The sequence below is a fragment of the Mustela lutreola genome, chromosome 14, assembly GCF_030435805.1.
Source record: "Mustela lutreola isolate mMusLut2 chromosome 14, mMusLut2.pri, whole genome shotgun sequence".
Lineage (NCBI taxonomy): Eukaryota > Metazoa > Chordata > Mammalia > Carnivora > Mustelidae > Mustela > Mustela lutreola.
In genome coordinates this window covers 13,702,211-13,724,162 of record NC_081303.1, presented here as the reverse complement: position 1 = coordinate 13,724,162, position 21,952 = coordinate 13,702,211, and the positions used below count along the sequence as shown (strand labels likewise).

Genomic DNA, 21,952 nt, shown 5'->3' with positions numbered 1-21,952 from the left:
GCTTAATTACCCAACGGGGAGATCATGACCTGAGCTGAAATCAGGAGTCTTAACTGTCTGAGCCACCTAGTAAGAAAAGTAAAAACACAAAAACTGAGATGGGAAGAGCACCATACTAGACACCAAAAGTCCAGGTTTGTCACTTGGCTAAGCTGTGTGACCCAGGACAAGCCACTTGCCTGTTCTATGCCTTAACTTCTCTTTCTGAAAAGAGACAGTAGGGTACCGCTCCCCCAAATACACACACACACACACACACACACACACACACACACACTCGAGGTCTATTCTGGCTCTAAGGTTCTCTGATTCTCTGGTTTCCTCTCTCACTTAAGAAAGTGGCCATAAATTCTGTGCCTGTTTTGGGAGGGTAAGCAGTTGTGATAGCAATGCTAAGTTAACCTGGAATTAAGAACATGGTCATCGAAGAGCCACTGCTGTTGGAGCGCACGGTGAGTGGTCGGCGCCCGCAGAGGTCCTGGAATGAGAACAATAATGTAGGTCCATTCAGACAACAAGAAGTGAACCAATTCAAAAAATTGTCTGAATGATGCAAATGAAATGGCACCCTTGAAAAAAAAATCAGGAAACTGAAAGAAAATTATCCTCTCACCATATAATTGCTTCAGGTTTCATTTCTCCATTGAAAGAACACGTGCCTCAGGGAGTGATCTGCTTTCTCATCTTGAACATCCTTCCTCTGCTCCCTCCCCTCTCCAGTCCACCCTCCCTCCTTACTTCCCCTGAGTTTCAAGTCTCTGGAGGCCACATGAGGATGAGGATCTTGTGCCCAGGATGCGAATTTGGCCTCACAGTCCCGCAGGAGAAAATGGAGCTCTCAAAGCCCAAATGATCGGTTGGCAAAAATCGAAGAATGTCTGGCAAGTTTCACCTTCCTTGGCATCAATTCCCAGTGTCCCACTCAGGCCAAGTCCGAACAAGTACAATTACCCTATTATACCAGGGCCTGGGTCCTGCTGTACCTGAATCAAATCCTATGGACCAGAGAGGTTTATCAGTTCTTGTTCCTGCTCCAGACAACCCGGAACTCCCTGACAGCTGGGGGGAAAGCATTTGTTGTTCGTCTCCCAAATTCCAGCTGTCCGTTCTCTTCTTCCCTGGAGTGGGCTGCCACAGGGACCCAAGTGACATGGCGTATGAAGAGAGCTAGGAGCTTTGGCTACTTTTCCTGAAAGGTGATAAGAAGGCTTCTGAACCGAACTGTGCAGTGCCAGTGAAGGACTGAGAGACAGAGGGTCCTTTTGTTGAGAAATCTTTTGCATTACAGAACTGTGTTTATTGCATGGACCAGCCAGCTCTAGTCTTCATTTCCTTGTGTACTTAGTGTTACATAACACTGAACCCAGGCCAGACAGATGATGGGTTTTGAAAGTCCAAACAGTAAGGGTGGCGTGGCCATATAGACACACACAGTGGGACCCAGAGCCAACTTGTGATTTGAACGGGGACACATGGTGACTAGACGCTCAGCCACTGAGAGCATGGTCACTGCCGTCTGAGGGTATAATGAACGGACTAGCAGACATGTGCAGTGGAAGGTTTGGAGCAAGAAAAGCGGGTCAATAGTGTCTCCTTTTTCAAGTGCCAGCTGCTGAGGTCTCAGAGGTACGTCAGACAAAATCCCACCTTAGGGTCCATCTATCTAGCTCCAGCACTTGTTGATGTTAATAGCCTGGTTGATAGCACGGTTCGAACACACCTTGGCTAGAGTCGCCTTTCTCCAGGCTCCACGGCTGCCTCCACAGCCAGCCCGATCGGTTCAGCCATCTGGAAGGGACCAGTCACCCGCCCCAGGCAGGACCCTCTTGGTGTGGCTGCACAGACAGGCTGGCCAGCCCCACGTGCGGATGGGCTTCTAGACTCAGAAGGGGCTAGATGATGCCTCTTAAGGAATCAATTCCTTTCGATCAGTGAGGAAACAGCAGGTGAGAGAGATCTGGGCTGGTAAGTTCATTCTTCGTCCTCCCTTTCTGTGGACAACTCGGAGGTGTGCTTTTCCAGCAGAGCCTGTCTGGAGATGTCCCCCGAGGCTGAGCACACATCCCTACCGAGTGACCAGCCTCGGCTCCCGGCAGCCGGCCGTGACGCAGCCGCCGGTGTGAGAACGTCCCACCTTCTACTGCTTCTCCTTTCCTCCCCCGGTTCCCTCTCGTGCTCACTCTGGCTGCGTTCTCTGGCAGATTTGATCGCTGCTTCAGATTCTGTTTTTCTAGGGAAACCTAGCTAGAACAATGGGTTCCACGAGTTGTTCTAGAAAGCAAGTGCTCAGGATGGATTTCGGGGTTATCTGGCCTCCCCGTCTGAAATCAGTAGAACCCTTCGCTGGTGATAAGAGGGAAGGCAAGAGCTCTGATATGCGGGATCTTTGCACATTTCACTTGTGTTTAATCGGGGTGAATTGGGTGGAGAGCAAGACCTTAGGAGATCGAGTCGCTATGGCAAGTCCATCGGTTTGGAAACAATGATAATTATAAGGTATGAGAGACCTTGAACAGAAAATGACAGGCTCAGTGCCATTAATTACTTGTTCATGGAATGTTCTGAAAGCCAGAGAGCCTCCGCAACAAGTTTAAGAGTCTTACTTCCTACTGCATAAAATCAAACCCAGGACCTGATCACAGAGGAGCAGAACTGCAAAGGATCCTAGATACATGGCCTTCACAGGCTTCCATGTCAGGGTCAAAGGCCTGATAGGGAAAGAGTGGGACCCGGCGTCCTGGAATAGAGCTGTCTCAGTGGATGAAAGTTCTGGACGCTTCGAATCCCTTGTGAATGCTCCTGCCCAGGGAAAACCTCCTTCTCCATGGCTTGTTCTCAAGACCACCTGTTGCCCCTACCGATATCCAGGGAAAGTGCTAGCACAGGCCACACTGGAAAGAAGTCCCCATCCAGAGAGAAACGGGGTCCTAGCCAAAGATGTTGTAGGGCTTGGCTGATGGGCACTGGCAGGAACTGTGGAAACATGTGTGCATCCTGAATATGTTGGGGGGCAGGCGTGGAGGGGGAAGCAGAAAGCTCCGTGGGGAGAAGTCACTGATGTGGGGATACTCCTACAGAAATCAGCATTTAGTTTTAGCAAGAACATCTGGAGCTTGTCCCAATCCCCTTGTTTATTTGGATGGGTCTTTGAAGCCTTGTCTCAACGATAAGCAAAGTGGAAAAAGCAGACTTCCTCGTGTAGCGGAGAGGAGGTGTCAGAAGAGCCAGGAAAAAGGGAATATTACAGAGTTTTATTAGGGCACCTGGGTGGCTCAGATCATGATTCTGGAGTCCCGGGATTGAATCCTGTTCCGCCTCCCTGCTCAGCGGGGCGTCTGCTTCTGCCTTTGATCCTCACCCTCCCCGCCCCCGCTCATACGCTCTCTCTGCCTCAAATAAATAAAACCTTAAAAAAAGAAAGAAGGTTTTATTAAGTAAAGCTCAAGAACCAATCACCTGACTGGTTCTGTGGGCCAGCCCCGAGGACACTCGCGTCACTCACTTCCCATTCATTACAAAACGAGAAAGGTTACATGAGTAAGAAGGCAGTTGGTAGTGGTACAGGGACTATCCTTGGGTCTAGGGGTGACGTAGGGGAAAGATGCTGGATAAGTGGGCTGCCTTAGCAGAGATGACCCAAATTCCCGAATTGCAGAGGCGAGGTGGGAGCACTTCATCATCGAGGACAAGGTGAACATTTCACAAGAGACAACAAGATAGAAGGGCGACCAGAGTCACCTTCTCTGCATGGACTCATGCCGGCTAATAGATCATGGCGTTCCTAAGGGACAGGTATTTGTATAATTTATTTTCCACATTAAGCTCCTTTTAAGAGAGAAAAGGTGTGCTGGTAATGATTACATGGGGACAGGTGGTATACCCCAGGACCATTCCAGTCAAACTGATACCTATTGTCCCCCTCCCGAGGGTGGGATAGAGGAACAGCCACCTAGGCTATTGCTTGGTTTGCATAATCAGAAAAAAATAGCTGGTGAGCAGCAGGTTGACTCTGGTCCCCATAATGGAAGATTATAGATCCTCACCTAATTTCCAAATCTAAGCCAAATCTGGCTGGCCCAAAGCTATTGCTGTTGCCAAGTGAGCCCAACTGGCCACCAGTAGGGACTGATGCCAAGAGCCCAGTCTCACAACATTGCTCGGATAGCCATCCAGGAGCAGGTAAGTTTACACGGACCTTCTACCTCGGAGGGTGCTGAGAGCTGACTTGACCACAACCAATGTAAACAGAATCTGTGGGTTTGCCTCCCCTGCCCACAGGGCTTCGAGCAGTACCCTCATCTGAGAGGTTCCAGAACACACATCCATTGATGTGCTACCTTAGACATTTCCTCAGAACCAGAGACCCATCGGATGGTGAAAGACGGGCCAGCAAGAGGCTCATGACCATGGTCTACCGCTCTCAGCCTGAACCCAGAAACAGCTGACCCAATAATGTAGTGAACAAGCCTTTTGGAACTCAGTTCAGGCAAAGCGAGGGTACAACACTTTGCAGAGTTGTGGTACCGTCCTCCATGTTGTACTATGCTTTGAGCTAATGACCTCTGTATGGCACTTAATCCTTAACAGCTAGAAAGAATGAACCCCAGAACCAAGGGATGGAAAGGTGGCACCTTTCACAATTACAGCCCATGACCCACGAGGAATTTGTGCTTTTTGTCTCGGAAACTTTGGACTGTGTTAGGTAAGCGGTTCTGGTTTCCAGAAAGATCGCTCTGGTAGGGTGCACCGTAAGGTTCCACTGACCTGGAGCTGTGACTGCCACCTGGCTGTTTCGGTCACTTTGGGCCAGAAGACAAAGAAAGGAGTTAAAGTATAGTGATTCTAGTTACTTCGAGGGGCCCGGATGGGAGGGTACCCAAGGGACTCACTGGGATTGCTCCTGGGAAAGCAATAATTTGGCAGCAATAGCAATTAAACTCAGTAAAGGCAGTTTAATTAAGAACATTGACCTTCTCCCGCCTATGAAGATGACCCAGTCAGGCAGCCCATCCGGGTAAGGTAGCTGAGTTGTTGGACGAGAGTAAGGGAAGGAAAGTCTAGGAGAGGTCACGGAGAAGGGAGACCATGAGTATTACTCTCAGCCTTGGGACTAGTGCTCTCACAAGGACAAGGGAACGTACCGATGGGGGATGGGGAGAGCCAAAGGAGGACCGGACCCTGTGGCAGGAACGGGAGTTAGAAGTACTGATGGGAACTCAGTCTTTCTAAAACCATAGCATGAATCTCATCATGAACAAGCCTCAGACTTATCCAAAATAAGGAACGTTCTGTTTTTAAAACTGTATGTTTTAACTGTCAAGGTACTAAAGGACAAAAAAATCTGTGGAAATGTTCCATATTAATGAAAACCAAAGAGACAAGGCAACTAAGTGTGACCCTGATTGATCAAAAACCTGTAGTTTTGGTCTTGACCTGCAGGGACCAAATGATGTGAGCGATGTTCTTAGACCAAGTGACAAAACAGGAACATAGACGTTCAAGCAGATAGTATTGTGTCTATATGAAGGGGCACCTGGGTGAGCATCTGACTTTAGCTCAGGTCATGATCTCAGGGTACTGGGATTAAGCCCCGCCTCTGTCTGTCTGTCTGTCTGTTGGGCTCCCTGCTCAGTGGGGAGTCTGCTTCTCCTTTTTCCTCTGCCCCTCCCTCCACTTGGGCTCTCTCTCTCGAATAAATAAATAAAATCTTTTAAAAAAGTGTTGCGTCTATATTAACTTTATGGAAGTTGATAAACTCTACATAGTGATATCCAGGGACTATCCGGATTCTTATTCTTGGGAAATAACACACCAAGGTATAGAGGGGGAAAGAGCCCCTGACTCCCAAGTGGTTCAGGAAAACAGAACAAAACAAAACACTGTATGTGTGTGCACACAGGGATGCGTGTGAGTGTGTGCGTGTGTGTGCGTGTGTGAACAGAGAGGAAGAGAGGAAATAAGACAAAATATTAACAGTAGATGAATCTGGGTAAAGGGCATATGGACATTCTTTTCACTCTTCTTATAGTTAACCACTTTTCTGTAAGTTCGAAGTTACTTCCAAGTAAAACGTTTTAAAAAAAGGAGGGGGGAATGAATAACCCCTGAGAACAGGGTGAATGTCTACTATATTAAGTCTGTGAGATAGGTGGTATCATTTCCATTTTACAAAGGAAGCAGCTGAGGTTTTAGAAGGTTAGGGAACTTGCACAAGATGCTATAATTAGTAAGTGTCAGAACTGGGAATTACACTTACACCCTCCTGAGCCAGTGCGTTTCTTTTCCCTTCCTTTCTTTTCACCTTTTTTTTTTTTTTTTAAATAGGAAGAACATGGGCTTAAATGGTCATCATAGACCATTCCCAGATGTCCTTATGACCAAAAAGTTGAACTGTTTTGATGCTTCAGACTTTTCCCTCACGGGGAGTCCCTTGAATTTTGGGCTTATTTGTTTCTCTGAAGAGGGGGTACCAGAGGGTGCGGAGCTTGCAGGAGAGTGAGAAACAGGATGAACAAGACCAGGGGAGCTGCCAGGGAAGGGACTGTGCTGGCAGCAGCCAGGGCCCTGGACAATGGTCCTTCTGATGAGGTGTAGGGTTCTTTGAGGTCATTTGGCCCAAGGGAACAGAAATTTAAGACTTTCTTGGATTACAGCTATTTTTCACCCAGAGAATAGGAGAATCATCTGCTGTAAAATTACTGCCTTCTGTCACAATGGCAGCTTTCAGAGGAGACACCTGTTGTCCTCCTCTGGACAGTACACTTGAAGGCCCTGTGCCTACCCCTTAAAAAAAAAAAAAAAACAAAAAAAAAAAAAAAAAACAAAAAACCATAGACTACATTTCTTTTCATCAACTAATGTTCATTTCTCTCAGTTCCAGAGTCTGGGAAGTCCAGCATCAAGTCCTGCAGATTCAAGGCGACGTTGAGGATCCACTTCCTGGTTCACAGACAGCCATCTTCTCCCTGAGTACACACATGGCGGAAGTGACAAGGGAGAATTTATATGGCTGCTGGTCCCATCCATGAGGGCTCCACACTTATGACCTCCTCACCTCCTAAGTCATCCCATCAGGGGTTAGGATTTCATGAATGAATTTCAGAGGGACACAGACTCTGTAGCAGCAACCATCTTGCAAATACTTGGATTTGGCCTCGGTGGGATTTTCCTGAGATCTACCCAGAGAGGAGCAACTGCTCAGATACCACGGGAGGGTTAGGCTATGGTGAGAACGCTCTCCTTTTGATTCTTGGGTACTTTAGGAAGATGAAATGAAATAAGCTGAGCAATATAGCCTCTGTGTCCCGAAGGAACATGGGAACACACTGACCCAGGCCTGTGATCATACAGGAACTATACTGGGGAGTTTCTGACGGTCCAGAAACCTTCTGTGATATGAAGGGGACACCACCCCTTTGGAAGGGTCTGTCAGCAGAGGCACTGACAAGATGGGGGAAGCATCAAGGATGACGAGGAACCGGAGCTGTTCTCTGCCCTAGGCCTGAAGGAGTCCAGGGGGAGCAGGAGATAGAAGTGCCGTCCACCGAGGACAGCCTCCTGGGCAGACAGCTGAGCAGAGAGTGGGTTGGGGTGGACAGAGATGACTGCTGACCTCGATCTTCAGAACCCACGCGGAGGCCCCCGTTCCTTCTGGGGAACCTCACACAAGGGCAGGTAAGGGGTAACAAGAACATCACACATGTGGGAAAACAGGGCATTTGTGTATCCAGACCATAGACAAGCAGTTCAGAGGATAAACATCTTCCTGGGGAGCCGAAGAAAGAATGTGAGCCCAGTGCTGTGCAGGGAGTTTGTTGGACGTTCCCTGAGGAGAGCACCCAGGTGTCTCCCGTTGGCCATCTCCCTTGGTGCTCCCTGAGGAGCAACGAACCTCAAGGTTCCTCCTTGAGGAAAGGGTTCTGCATTAGAAATGTGCCAACATGTCTTCCTTTCTTAAATGTAACACTCTCCTTGGCTTTATGGAAGACAACAGCTGTCTGGGGAGCCGGGTGGGTGCTCACGATGATGTCACTTTCGGTAGTCAACGCAAGAGGAAGCCCACACCCTCAATGGTATCATCAGATATTATTGCTAATATTTACTGAAAATGTGCTACATGCCAGATGCCGTTTTGAGAGCTCTTCAAGCATGGAGTCATTCCACCCTCACACAACAACCCTAAGAAGTGGGTGTTGTTATTATGGACTGAATGTTTGTGTTGCCCTGAAGTTGTCTGTTGAAGCCCTAACCACTCCCAGTGTGGCTTTATTTGGAGATGGGGCCTCAAGAGAAGTCTAAATTATGGTGAAATGAGCTCCTAAAGGTGGTCCCTGATCTGACAGGGGTCGTATCCTCGTGAGGAGAGACGCCAGAGGGCTGGCCCCTTCCCCCTAGTGCTCACAGCTATTTTCCTCCTGTCTGCCCAGGAGGAAAGGCTATGTGAGGACACAGCAAGAAGCACACGGTCTACAAGACCAGGAAGGGGACTTTCCCCAGAAACCATATTTGCTGGCCCCTGATTATTCCAGGGTCCAGAACCGTGAGAAAATGAACGTCTATTGTTTAAGCCCCTCAGTCCGGGGTGTTTTGTTATGGCGGCCTGAGCTGACTGAGACGCGCACCATCAATACTATTCCCATTGTAAAGAGGAAATTGCACAGAGGGAAGCTAAGTGGTCTTCTTAAGGTCACCCCGTTTGCCTTTGCCTTTGGTTTCTTCACTTCTTCCGGTCCTGCCTTTCCTGTAGGAAGTGGGGAGGTGGAAATAGTTCGGGGGCCATAAACTCAAATGTCAACAAGAGTCGGACAGGTAACAGAAGCTGAAGAGGTCAGGTCCCTTTCAGGGGGCTCCTGCCTGTCAGCTTCAACGTTAGCCAAATGGCTGGCGTGCTCAGATCTGCAGTTTTTCAAGACAGACTTGGACGTCTGGATCTTTTTTAGAAAATATGATTTCTCCAACATTCCGTCATGAAACAGAGTGCAGGCTTATGAAGACCTATCTATGGGCCAAGTTTGGCGTATGATGTCCAGCGAGGCCCCCTCGGGACTAGATGATTTTTTGACACATTTGTCTGCTCCTGCCTCTTCAGTTGGCCACGACTCTTTGCCTTCAGCAAGATTGGCCTCTAAGCCCCCTGCCTTGAGGAAAATGAGTGACGACCATGACCCAGAAAACGTTTGAAGGTCCAGTCAGTACAGAGAGCCCCTGTGTTGACTTGGTTGGGCCACATGACTCTGAGCCCATTTCCTCTTCTGAAAACGGGTCCAATCGCACCCACCACACACAGGGGTTTGGAAGGCTGAGGTATGACTGGGCGTGAGGAGGCAGCGGGCAGGGAGTGAAGGAGCCGTGGGGGGAGCCCCTGCTGGGGCCCAGACGGTGTGTGAGCGCCTCCCATTCTTCGTCAGGCGCCTCAGTGTTTGGTGTTTGAGCTGCTTACATTAAGCAGACTTGGGCTTCCGTGGCTGTGACAGGCTTGAAATAGAAACGATGGGCCAAGCTCTAAAAGGCAGCGGGGGGTGATCGGGAGAGTCCTGGGCCATGGCAGGGAGGTGGAGGAGGGATTGTCAGGGATGAGCACCGCAGAGGCTCCAGCCCCGGGAACCAGCAACAAAACGGCCTCCTGGACCCTTGAGCTGGATCGAGGCATAATTAGTCAGTGTTTGTAATAATGCACCGAAAGTTCTACTCAGGCTTACTAGCTGCCTGTAAAAATTCCAGGAAGTCCATTTTTAGTTGGGGCTAATGAGGGTTGAGAACCCTGCAGACTGCCCACAGTACTCTCCGGGAGGCCCCCCAGGAGAGGGCTATTTACTCCCCCACTGGTTCGGGAACAGTTTATCTACTCAGGATCATCTTTCACCAAAGCCCTTATCAGTGTTTTATTGGCTACTGGTTTCTGGGTTTTATTTATTTATTTATTTTTTAACAAACGAGAGTGGATTATGTGTGTTCCAAGGCTGGACTCAGGTTAGCTGTGTGCCAGCTGGGAGCAGGGTCCTCTGTCGCCTTGCAGAACTGTGTGTGTGTGTGTGTGTGTGTGTGTGTGTGTGTGTGTGTGGTGGGTAGGGGGGCTTGCTAACGAGATGGATGAAATGCAAGGAGGCAGAACTCCCTTTCTTCCAGGGCCTGCTGGGGAGCAGCTCAGTCGGGGTGCAAGGCTCTGCAGAGGACTTTGGCTGGCAAAGCAATGAGTGGATTCAAGGCAGCCGAGGGGGAGGAACTGGCCAGGGGAGGGGAAGGAGAGCCACTCCAGGGGAGGGGTCTGGAGACTCCCAGAGAAGCTGAGGGAACTGAGGCACGCATCTGTGGAGGGAGAGCAGCACGGGGCAGGAAGCAGGATGGGGTGAAGCTGTGTTCGGGGCTCCCCTGAAATAAATCTAAGTCCGCTCTGATCGAGAAGAGGCTTAAGCGGTGTGACCTTAGGGGCTGCCTGGGAAGCTGAGTCGTTGAAGTGTCCGGTTCTTGGTTTTGGCTCGGGTCGTGAGCTCATGGGTCGTGAGACGGAGCCCCGGGTGGCGCTCGGGCTCCTTGGGCAGCTCGGAGTCTGCTTGGGACCCCCTCCCTCTCCCACGCCTCTCCCTCCCCACTCACACACACACACCCTGTCTCTCTCAAATAAATAAATCTAAAAGAAAGAAAGAAAGAAAGAAAGAAAGAAAGAAAGAAAGAAAGAAAGAAAGAAAGAAAGAAAGAAAGAAAGAAAGAAAAGGTTAGGGTGTTTGGTCCTAAATGACTTTTTAAGAGTACTCATTGGATCTGGGGGCTCAGACCTGCCACAAATTGGCTAATAATCCTGAATACTCCTCCTCCCCCTTTCTGAGGCTTAGCCTGTAACGTGAGTGGGGCTGGACTGGATCCCTGTTTCTAAACCTTTGCTGCACATTAGTACCACCTGGGGGACCATGCCCAGACAAAGGAAATCAGGTTAGTTTCTTTGGGAGTGGGGCTAGGTCTCCCACAACCTGGAATACTGTCCACAGCCAAGTTTGAGGCCCTTGGGGCTAGATGGTCCCTAAAGGTCTCCTTCAGCCCTGCCATTCGTTAAGACTTTGAGGAAAGGAGAGAGAGGGTGATCGGCAGGTAGTCCTCAGTAGAAGCAAGGCACGGACCAAACGACCTCTTAAGAGTCCCACTACTCATGTGAGTCTGTGATTCTGCCCATGTGAGTCCATGATTCTGCCTGTGCGAGTCCGTGATTCTGCCCGTGTGAGTCCATAACTCTGCCCACTCGAGTCCATGATTTGAGACTCCACGGTGGGTTAGGCCACTGACTTCGGCTCAGGACATGATCCCAGGGTCCTGGGATCGAGCCCCACATCGGGCTGTCTGCTCAGCAGAAGCCTGCTTTCCCTTCTCTAGGCCTGCAACACTGTCTACGTCAACATGACGTAGACTCATGGTACCAAGTTCCAGCCAGCTGTGTTTCTTGCCCCCTTAATCCATTCCAGAAGCACCTACTATGTGCCTGGCATTGTTCAAGGTGCTGGGGATCCAAGAGTGAACAGATCCTCTCTTGTGCTCAACTCGTGGAACAGACCTAAAATCACAGGCAGGAGAGAAGTGGGCAGAATGGTTCAGAGAGCCAGACGGGAGGGGAAGTTTGAGAATCGGGTGATTTACACCCGTCCTTGGGGACCTGTCCTTGTTACATTAGTCTCACCTTCCTTTCCTCCTTCCCTCCTCCTCCTTCTACGGGGGAGCCATCAGTCTCTGCATTTAGTAAGTCAGTTCCAACATTTGGGGGCCACGGGGGTGGTAGGTGGTGACCAACACCGCCAGGCAACTCTCGGACACCAGCAGGGTGTGCTACAATTTAACTCACGCTGACAGTACCTACTGGAGACAGGGTCAGATCCTGTAGAGTAAAGGCTCAGTCCAGGAAATCTCTGCCCCCGTCCCCACTTCAGATACAATTGCAAGTTCCCTGGGCTCCCCACCGACTGGCTATAAATCAGAGGTTCCCATGATCCCCTCCTTGGGTTTGATTAATTTGCTACAGTGGCTCACAGAACTCAGGGAAACATTTTAGTGACTACTAAACGGCCAGTTTATAACTCAGGAACGAGCGTATGGAAGAGAGGCATGGGATAAGGTACGGGGAAAGGTCTCAAGGCTTCCAGGCCCAAGTGAGATACTCTCCCTGAATCTCCACATACTCACCAACACAAGGCTCTCAGAACCCAATCTTTTTGGGGTTTTATGGAATTTTCAGTGCATAGACCCAATTGATTAAATCACTGGCCATTGGCTTCTGATGCAACCTTCAGCCCCGCTCCCCTTCCCAGAGGTAGATGTGTGTGAGGGGGTGAGACCAAAAGTTCCATCCTTCTAATCATAGGGTTTGTTCCCCTGGCAACCAGTTACCCATCTTTAGGTAATTTCCAGAAGTCTCTCATTACCATAACCAAAGACACTTCATCACTCTTATCACAGGAAATTCCAAGAGTTTTAAGAGTCTTGTGCCAAAAACAGTGACGAAGACCAAATATCTATTTCTTTTTATGGATCACAGTATCACAGCAAGCAACCCAAGGGTCAGAAAAATTCTGCTCCCCCGTCCCAAACTCATACTCCTGGGTATCTGTCATGTCTTCCCAATTCAGTGTGAGCCCCTCACAGCTGAGGACAGGGTCTCAAGTCTCTGGGGGAGCAGATGGTGTAGTTCAGAGTGTGTGGGCTGGAGACAGATATCCTGGATTCGGTCTTAGCTCCGCCTCTTGCGGGAGGCTATCACGATGTGATCTGGGCACCGTCCTAACAGGGCCCCAACCACCCCCTCAGTTCTGAACCTAAATGGGGATCATAATAGCACCACCTTTCACGTTGCTGTGAGGAGTAAGGACCTTGTGAAGACAAAGGGTGTCTGGCACCTGGTAACACCCGGTAGGTGGTGACTCTGACTGTCCTCGAGCTGGAGACGTTAAGCGTGAGTGTTTTTTTGTTTTGTTTTGTTTTTTTAAAGATTTTATTTATTTATTTGACAGAGAGAGATTGCAGGTAGGCAGAGAGAGAGGAGGAAGCAGGCTCCGTGCAGAGAAGAGAGCCAGATGCGGGGCTCGAACCCAGGACCCTGGGATCATGACCTGAGCCAAAGGCAGAGGCTTTAACCCACTGAGCCACCCAGGTGCCCCAGCGTGCTTGTTTTGATTAGGCTCCTGGAGAGATCTGCACGGCTATCTGTTGTGGTGGCATCTGCTCTCTTTCTCGTTTGCCATCAGGGCAGGCATCGGATACGTGGGTCAGGAGAGCGCTGGCTGTCGTAAGCGGGAGATCCTGAGATCCCAGCGGCTTCACTCAGTAGGAGTTCATGCTTCTGTCCTGTGCGGGCTAATGGCATGGGGAGGGAGGAGAGAGGCTCTGCTCCATGCCGTCATGTAGGAGCCAAAGGCTCTGTCACTCTCGAGGAAGGCCAGGACTGTGACATCCAAGTGCCACACAGGCTGGGAGAGGGCAGGATCACAGGGGAGCCTTTTGTGGGCCAGCACAGGAAAGGCATCCCTTAGTCCACTTCCGCTGGCCAGAACTCAGTCACGTGCCACAAGGAGCCTGGGAATGGGGCCAGGAAGAAGTGTTTGGGAGCCTCAAGCATGTGGCCCCCAGGGGTCTTCTGAGCTGGCAAGATCCATCTCCTGATCTCAGGCATCCAGGACCCAAGGCGCTTATCTCGTCTGGGATGGGCCCTGGGACCACTGTGCCTGTATAGAGCTCCCTCTTCCTGTCTCCTTCATCTGTGACCTTCTCTAGTTACCTTTCTCCAATTCCTGTTCTCTCTCCAATAACACGTACCTCTGATGAACTCCTGTGGTTGGAGAGAGGTTAATTGTTTGGCCATTGAGGGCTTTGGTGGAGAGGTGCCCTAGGGATTCAGTGACAAAGGATGCTGGAGGAGGAGGATGACAGCAGAGGAACCTTCCAGGGAGCTGTGGCCACCTCCACCTGCTTCCTGAAATCAGAGAGTCTGATCCCAGGCCCCTGGGTTTCCAGGGACCTGGGCGAGCTCTTAGCTCCTGATACTATCCCCTGAACAGCAGCAGCCGTATGGCCTGGGAACTTGTTAGAAATGCAGATTCTCAGCCCTGCCGTAGACTGCTGAATCAGAAAACCAGCTCAGAAAGACTGATAAGCTCAGAAAGACTGTGTGGCCCAAAGCCACACAGCCAGTAAGAAGCAGGACAGAAGCGTTTAGGAGGTAGGACACAGGACCCATGTCTATAGAGCATCCTACACTGTGTGGGTGATTTGAAGTCATAGTCTCCTTTAATCCACACACATGGTAAAACTCAGCTCGGAGAGTTTAGTAACCTGTCCAGAGTCACACAGCTAGTAAGAGGCGGGGTAAACATTTACTCTAAGATCTCACCCCAAAGCCTGTGTATGCTCTGTCCTCCACTGTCTGCTGCCCACTCGCCACTGCAGAATCCCTCTGGGCTGGCTGGCTGCCAGGCAGTTCTTGCATCCAGAAACCCATGGGATCCAACAGCAACAGAGTTTCTTCTCTGGGCAGTTTCTCTGCCCAGCCCTGTGCTCCCAGGCCCCTCACTGGCTCGGGAACATCTCTGACAAGGGGGGAGGCTCCAGCCAACTTAGAACTGGGACATTGGCCTCTGTCTGAGGTGGGTGGGGGAGCCTCTTCTTCCTGGAGCAAGGCTAAGGTCTGGAGGGTGCCCATCTCTGCGCTCCGGGCTCCTAACCAGGGATGCGGAGCAGAGCCAGAGAGGGGGAGGGCAGAGGAGGGAGCAAAGCTGCCGCTCAGTGTATCTAAAGGAGGGACAGATGAGGTCCTGGGCATAGCCCAGCCCCCAGAAGCCCCAGGTGTGGTTGAGTCCCAAGCCAAGTCTAGATGGTGGTTCCCTGATGCCCAGCTCTCCTGAGTTCACCGGTGAGCCCCAGCCCCCTCACAGTACAGGTATCCAAAGCCAAGGGGGCTTTTTAAGATAAATATTCTGCTGCAGACGTAACCATCACCAAAATAAACTTGAGAAAATCATGATCGGATTTCTATTTTAAACTTTATTCAATATACAGTTGTTATCAAAGAGCCTCCCACAGATGAACTCACTCTTTCTCTGGTTGTCTGGCTCAGGAGTATGTGTGGGTGGTTCGTGGGACTTTGTGTTTCCAGAAGATTCCAGATACGCCCAAATGTGGGGGTCACCCATATAGCTCATCCTTATCATTATTATTTGGAGCCTAGAGTGTCTACCTCTGAATGCCGGGAATGCCTTTCCCCAACATCTGTCCCTGACCCACATCCTCACGGGGAGACCCAGGGACTTAGGAAGTGGGTTTCCCTTGGGGAACCAGGGGCGGCTTCCCCCAGACAGGTTGGGTATGGGAGGGTCTCTGTGGACCCAACTGTCTTATGGATGCAGGAGGCAGAAATTCCTTGCCTGGGGCTGAAGCTCTGCCAGCCACTCCTGACCTGCGGGTTCTGACCTCCCTTTCCCAGAGGAGGCAGCAGAGGCTAGGAGAGAGGCCTTCCCTGGGCAATCTCCCCAAGGGGGGGAGGAGCGGGGCCCTGACTCCATTCTTTCCTAGCTATGCAACTCTTGGCAAGGCTGAGTCTGAGTTTATTCTTCCGCAAAATGGTTGTAATTAGTGAGGCTCCAGAATTTTCCATAGGAGGCACTTAGGGGGCCCTCAGGAGAGAGATGGGGGTGCTGGGAAATTGTCTGCAAGCACATATACACCATTTTACTTAGACTACAGGCCTGTGGGGTGGGGGTGAATGGGGGAACTCGAGGCAGGTCTCGGCTGAAGCCCAGCCTTCTTTCAGAGCTGCTGTGGTTGTAGGAACCAAAGTGGCCTCCGTCACGGGGGCAGATGAGATCATGCACAAGAACGACTTTGGGGACTGTTCTCAACAGGTGAGGCTTGTTATTATCCCCTCTGAAAGTAGGACCCTAACTGTTTAGTGGGGAGCCTGGCCAGCACTGCTAGCCGTTGGGTCGGTGATGTTGCCCATGGAGCCTTCCACAGAGGGGCCACACCGAGCCCTCCCCCCAGCCCTGGACGATGCTTCGGTTGGTCATCTGGGGGCTCCTTCCTAACCCAGACCTGTGGTTGGATCTTCCGAGCCCCCAAAGCACTGTTTCAGGAGGAACCTCCCCACGTACCAACAGCCCCGGTAGCCCCCCAACAGGCGGTAAGAGCCTTCCTAGGCAAAGGTGGCCACAGCCCAGTTGCTTTGGGGGCTCGTCGGACGCTTGTGAAAACTTCCAAAGCCCCATCCCCAGTTCGAGGAGTCAGTTTCTGGGAACCGGCTTGAACCATCTGTGGGGTTTTTTGGTTTGGTTTGGTTTTTTAATCAAAGGCATCCCTAGTTACTGTCGGGAAGCTACGTGTGAGCCTCGGACTGGAGTGCTTATGGGATCTGGTCTGCTCTGTGGGACAGACTTCCTGCAAACCCCTCTATTTCGGGAGAATCTTTCCCGTTTCCAAAGAGCTCATCTGTCCGGGGAGGGTGCTGACGTGAAGGAACGGGCAAAACCTCCCAGCCACGTGTCCTTCAGGAAGGAAAGTCGGCCCGGACTGTGCAGGAGGAGGCTGGAGATGGAGCGGAGAAGGGGGAAGGTCGGCCTCTCAGCGCGTTCGGGGCTGTTGCTACGGACAGACCCGCCTGGCCCTGTGGGGAAAGACAGGGAAGTGGAGGAGGTCTCTCAAGGGGCACAGGTGGCTGCTCCTGTCAGACTCGGCTCAAGCTCCAATTCTGCGGGCAGCCTGCCCTCACCTGCTCCCTGCCCGCCTCACCTCTGCCCATCTCTGTCCTCGCCAAAGTACCAGAGCGTGAACCAGGCACGGGCTTCCCCACGGCCCCAACCACCCTCGCCTTCTCATTGCTCAAATTCCCCATGTCTGCCTCCCCAGGTTTCTCTCTCAGAAGAAAGGTGCTTGCTTCAACCCAGGAGTTCTCCCTGTGGGAAGGGGTGAGTCGCTACCCCCCACCCCGCTCCCCCTCCCACCTCTTCTGTCTTTTGCTGCCTTCTCTCCGGACCAGGTAAGGGTGCTGCTTGCTTTCCTGGCTTGGTGGCAGTCAGGGGCTGTGGGGATGGGGTGTGTGCTGTCTTCACCGGGGAGGAAACCGCTTTCCTTGAAGCCAGTTTTTCTAGCCCCGGTGCCCCTGCTCCCACCTGGAACCTGCCCTGTTTCCTGACGCAGGAGTCCGGAGTCCGGAGGAAAGGGGAGGGGCGCAAGACACAGGGCTGACAGGGAGCAGCAGGGAGCAGCGAAGGCTGACACTCCCCAGGGGTCAGCCTGGCCCTCCCTGGGCTCCGTGGGGGAGGAAGTTTGTTCCTGAACAGAAGCCGAGGCCTCTAGCTCTGGTCCCCGCAGGCTGGAGACGGGCCAGCAGCACCACCTGCTTTCCTTCCCCGCCGTCGTCCGCGATGCACCTGCTGGGCTCCGAACCGGCCTGGAGTCTGAGAAACCAGATCCCTACCTTGTTCCTCTTCACTGAGGACACACAAAAGCCTCCCATCTGGACAGTGAAAAGAACAACCAGGTCATGTTTCCACTCACGCCCCAGGGAGCATTTCTGGGGCAGCTAAGGGGAGCCTCTGGGGGAGGGGCGCAGAGCCCAGGTAGAACCACCTGAAGAGGCCATGTGTGTGTTCAGCCCGCCCGGGGAGACAAGGCCAGCTGGCAGGGCCGGAAAGCTGTTCCCACTTCTAGTGTGGACCTGGGACCAGCAGCATCTCCTCACCTGGGGACGTACCAGGAATTTGTAATCTTGGGCCTCGCCTCAGACCTGCCGAATCAGAACCTCTGGGCTTGGGACTCAGCACTTTGTGTCTCAGTAAGGGTCCAGGTGACTCGGAGGGCACTGGAGTTGGAGAACCTTTGGTTAACATAGGCCATGTTCCAAGCCCGGAGTCCTGGGCTGCGAGGCATGGCCAGGGGTGCTGTGGATGACCCCCGGGCGACTCCAGTCAGAGCAGCCTCAGTCATCTCGCTTTGGGGTCAGCAGAGATGGGGTTGGAGAAAGCACACGGCTGAGCTGCCGGCTGCCTGTGGAAGGGAGGTCGCCCCCCACGGTGGCACCGGGACAGGCCTGGGGCAGCAAGCACGGTTGGAGGACACAACGGGGGACCACCAGCGTGGCTCACAGATTCCGCTGAGGAGCAGTCTTCGGCCAAAACACGCTGACTTTTCCCATCTGACACAAGTTGTGCAAGACGGTTAAGCTGAGTCAAACTATCCACCAACCTCCCCGGACCAGGCTTACCTCAGAGGTGCCGCGGGTTCGGTTCCAGACCACCACTGCCGCTCGACTATCACAGAAAAGCGAGCCCAGCGAATGCTTCGGTTTCCCAGGGCCTGTGAAAGTGATGTTTACTGGGGATGGTAGTCTAGTAAGCGTGCCACAGCGTTATGTCCCCCAAAAGACATACCTTAGTTAAAACATACTTAATTGCTAAAAAACGCTAACCACCATTTGAGCTTGTAGTGAGTCGGAATCTTTGTGCTGCTGGAGGCTCTGGCCTTGACGCTGATGGCTGCTGGCGGATCAGGCAGCAGAGGTTGGGGTGAAGGCCAGGATGACGGGGCAATTTCTTAAAATGAGACAACAGCGCAGTTTGCCGCGCCTTGGTTGACTCGTCCTTTGGTGAACCATTTCTCTGTTAGCGTCGAGAATGTTTTACCCGCAGTCGAACTTCTTTCACAGCTGAGTCAACCCTCTCCAAGCCTCCCACTGATTTATCCACCCGGCTCCGGAACATTCTAAACCTTCCGTAGCCACTTCGTGCCCACAGCTTCTTCAACCTCAGAGCCCGTCTCGAGAAGCCGCTCTCTGTCCTCAGCGGCTCAGGTTTCGCCATGAGATTGCAGCAATTCACAGGTAATAATAATGACAACGTTCGAAATACTGCAAGGATAACCAGAATGTGACACAGAGACACGAGGCGAGCCCATGCTGTTGGGAAAACGGCACCAAGAGACCTGCTCGGGGCAGGGTTGCCTCAAGCCTTCCGCTGGTGAAAAATGCAACATCTGCAAAGCACAATAACATGTGATACGCCTGTATTTGCCTCCAAAGTGTCAGTAAACATGTGAGAGGTTGTCAGTGGTTAATGTTCACCACGGCCCCTTGCTGTGTAGCCCAGACGGTGGGAGTGTGAAGACACTTGCTTGTTTAACCTGTGTGGGTGTGTGGGTGTGGGTGTAGGTGTGGGTGTGGGTGTTAGGGGGCAAATGACTCCTCCTGGTTTGGAGATACGGCTAAAATGAACTGGCACATGCCTGTCCCTCCGCCCCTAAACCCGCCCACACACCCCCTCAGCAAGCTAGTGAAATTGCAAGGAGTCCAGAGCAGTTCACGAAATGACCGGTAGAGGGAGTGCGCATCCCATTTTTTGGAGTGGAAATGGGTCTCCTGCCCGCTGCCGGGCGAAGGTCTAGCAGCCACGTTTTCAGAGCTGGTAAGGAAATCTGGTTGGCTAAAAAGAGCCACAAGTCTAAAGTAGAATGATTTCAGGGACACACGGAGGTGCAAAGCCTCACATAATCCTACTGGATAACTGAGGCTGTCTGAGCTTTATCCATTTACCCTAGACCAATTTAAAATACAAATGCAGGGGCTGGGTGCCTGGAGCGTCTGACTTCGGCTCAGGTCATGATCTCAGGGTCCTGGGTTGGGGCCCCATGTCTGGCTCCCGGCTCAGTGGGAAGTCTGCTTGAGGATTTTGTCTCTCCCTCTGCCTCTGCCCCCCTGTCTGCTCTCCTCTCTCTCTCTTTCAAATAAATAAGTAACATCTTTAAAAAATAAAATAAAAATACAATCGGGGATTACATTTTCAGGCTTTCACACCTCAGTGAAATGAAGGGAGCTGAGAGACGGTTTTGACAGAGTAGGAAGGGAGGGTGGGCCAAGAGACGACAGGGGCATAAAACAATGAAATTGGGGCTTCCCAAGTATCACGATCCTCCTCTGTTCAAAACAGGAGAAAAGCCCTGCCTGGTTCTAAGGGTGAGAGGCTGCATGTTGGTTCCCCCAGGAGGGAACACGGCTTCCCTACTTCTCCCTTTTCATTTGCTTGTGTTCAGTCTCTGAGCAAATGTTCAGAGAGACACTGTTTTGTATTTCCGGGTCCTACCATAAACCCTGACACAGTTGCACGTGCTCGATACACATCAAATAGGTAAATGAATGCATGTCCGCTAGTACAGAAACATTAAGCAATTTACAGCATATCAGCCGGATGGGGATATACTTAAAATAACTATTTTAATTAGGGGCGCCTGTGTGGCTCGGTGGATTCGAGCCTCAGTCTTCAGCTTGGGTCATGATCCTGGGTCCTGGGATCGAGCTCCAAATTGGGATCCCTGCTCAGCAGGGAGCCTGCTTCCTCCTCTCTCTCTACCTGCCTCTCTGCCTACTTGTGATCTCTGTCTGTCAAATAAATAAATAAAATCTTTAAAAAAAAAAAACCCTATTTTAATTAATGGTTATTTGTTGTTTTGTCTTGTTTTATTTACTTTTTAAAAGATTTTATTTATTTATTTATTTGTTAAAGATTTTATTTATTTATTTGACAGAGAGAGAGAAAGCTCACAAGTAGGCAGAGAGGCAGGCAGAGAGAGAGGGGGAAGCAGGCTCCCTGCTGAGCAGAGAGCCCGATGCAGAGCTTGATCTCAGAACCCTGAGATCATGACCTGAGCTGAAGTCAAAGGCTTAATCCACTGAGCCACCCAGGTGCCCCAGATTTTATTTATTTATTTTTGCAAGAGAGGGAGAGATGGAGTGCACAAGCAGAGGGTGGGGACAGGCATAGAGAAAAGCAGACTACCTGCTCAGCAGGGAACCTGATGTGGGACTCTGCCCCAGGACCCTGGGATCATTACCTGAGCTGAAGGCAGACGCTTAACTGACTGAGTCACCCAGGTGCCCTGTATTTTTTGTTTTTTGTTTTTTGTTTAATTTAATTTAATTAATTTATTTGACAGGCAGAGATCACAAGTAGGCAGAGAGGCAGGCAGAGAGAGAGGAGGAAGCAGGCTCCCCACTGAGCAGAGAGCCTGATTTGGGGCTCAATCCCAGGACCCCAGGATCATGACCTGAGCCAAAGGCAGAGGCTTTAACCCACTAAGCCACCCAGGCGTCCCAAGTCCTGTTTTGTTTTAAATAATGGTTATTTGAAAAGTACTAAGAGAGTAGATCCTAGAAGTTCTCATTACAAGAAAAACAAAATGTGTAGTTGTGAGGGGCTGGATATTAGCCAACCTTATTGTGCAATCGTTTCACAATATACACATATGTCAACTCATGTGTACACCTTAAACTACTACAATGTTCTATGTCAATTACATGTCAATAAAACTGGAAAAAGTAAAAATAGAAATAAAACAATGGTTATCAAGGCCATGTAGCAACATGGAAAATGCCTAGGATGTTACATGAAATACACAAGGTGCTTTCTATTTGTGTGAGGTTCTGCACGCATGTGAGTGAAAAGGAAACGAGGAGAGAGAGTTGCCTGTGGGTCGGGGACTCTTGGGCAGCTTGTTCTTAGCTTGTCGTTTAACCTCCTTTGTTGTGGGTTGTGCAATAAACACAGAAACCACTTTTTCCTGAGAGTCTCAGTTTTGTTCTTTGGTGCCTAAGCACCCTGACTTCCACCCCGTCTGTCCAGATCTCACCATGTCTTTAGAATTCAGTTTTGTTTCATTTCTTTGCACCATGCCCAGCGTTGCGCCCACATGTACACTGAAGTGGCTAAGTACTTTGGATATCAATGATCTTAAAGGCAGCTGCTACAAAAAATGTCAAGTTCAAACACTTGAACACACATTCTCCCAAATCAGTCAGCTGGCTGTGTTAGCAGAGTCTGCCCCTACCTTTACTGTTTCTCACCGGGGGAGTGACAATGGATCTCTTGGTTAAGGATCTCCGGTGTGCCTTCTACTTAAATTTCATCCTCACCACAAACCTGCAAGGTAGGAAATATTATTC

General features: G+C 50.9%; 1 protein-coding gene across 12 annotated transcripts in view; it reads right to left on the bottom strand.

The window, feature by feature from the left end:
- Positions 1–14,992: 14,992 nt before the first annotated feature.
- The window catches only part of FLVCR1 (FLVCR choline and heme transporter 1), a 41,184-nt gene continuing 34,224 nt past the window's right edge, over positions 14,993–21,952 (bottom strand). The window contains exons 12-15 of one of the 12 annotated variants that reach the window (XR_009347262.1): positions 21,838–21,929; positions 18,227–18,318; positions 16,965–17,824; positions 14,993–16,627 (exon numbers count right to left, since the gene is read on the bottom strand). The gene's annotated coding sequence lies outside the window, so the exon portion shown is untranslated. Of the gene's footprint in view, positions 16,628–16,964; positions 21,930–21,952 lie in introns of all 12 variants that reach the window. The other 11 variants (XR_009347259.1, XR_009347253.1, XR_009347260.1 and 8 more) reach the window with 11 other exon arrangements.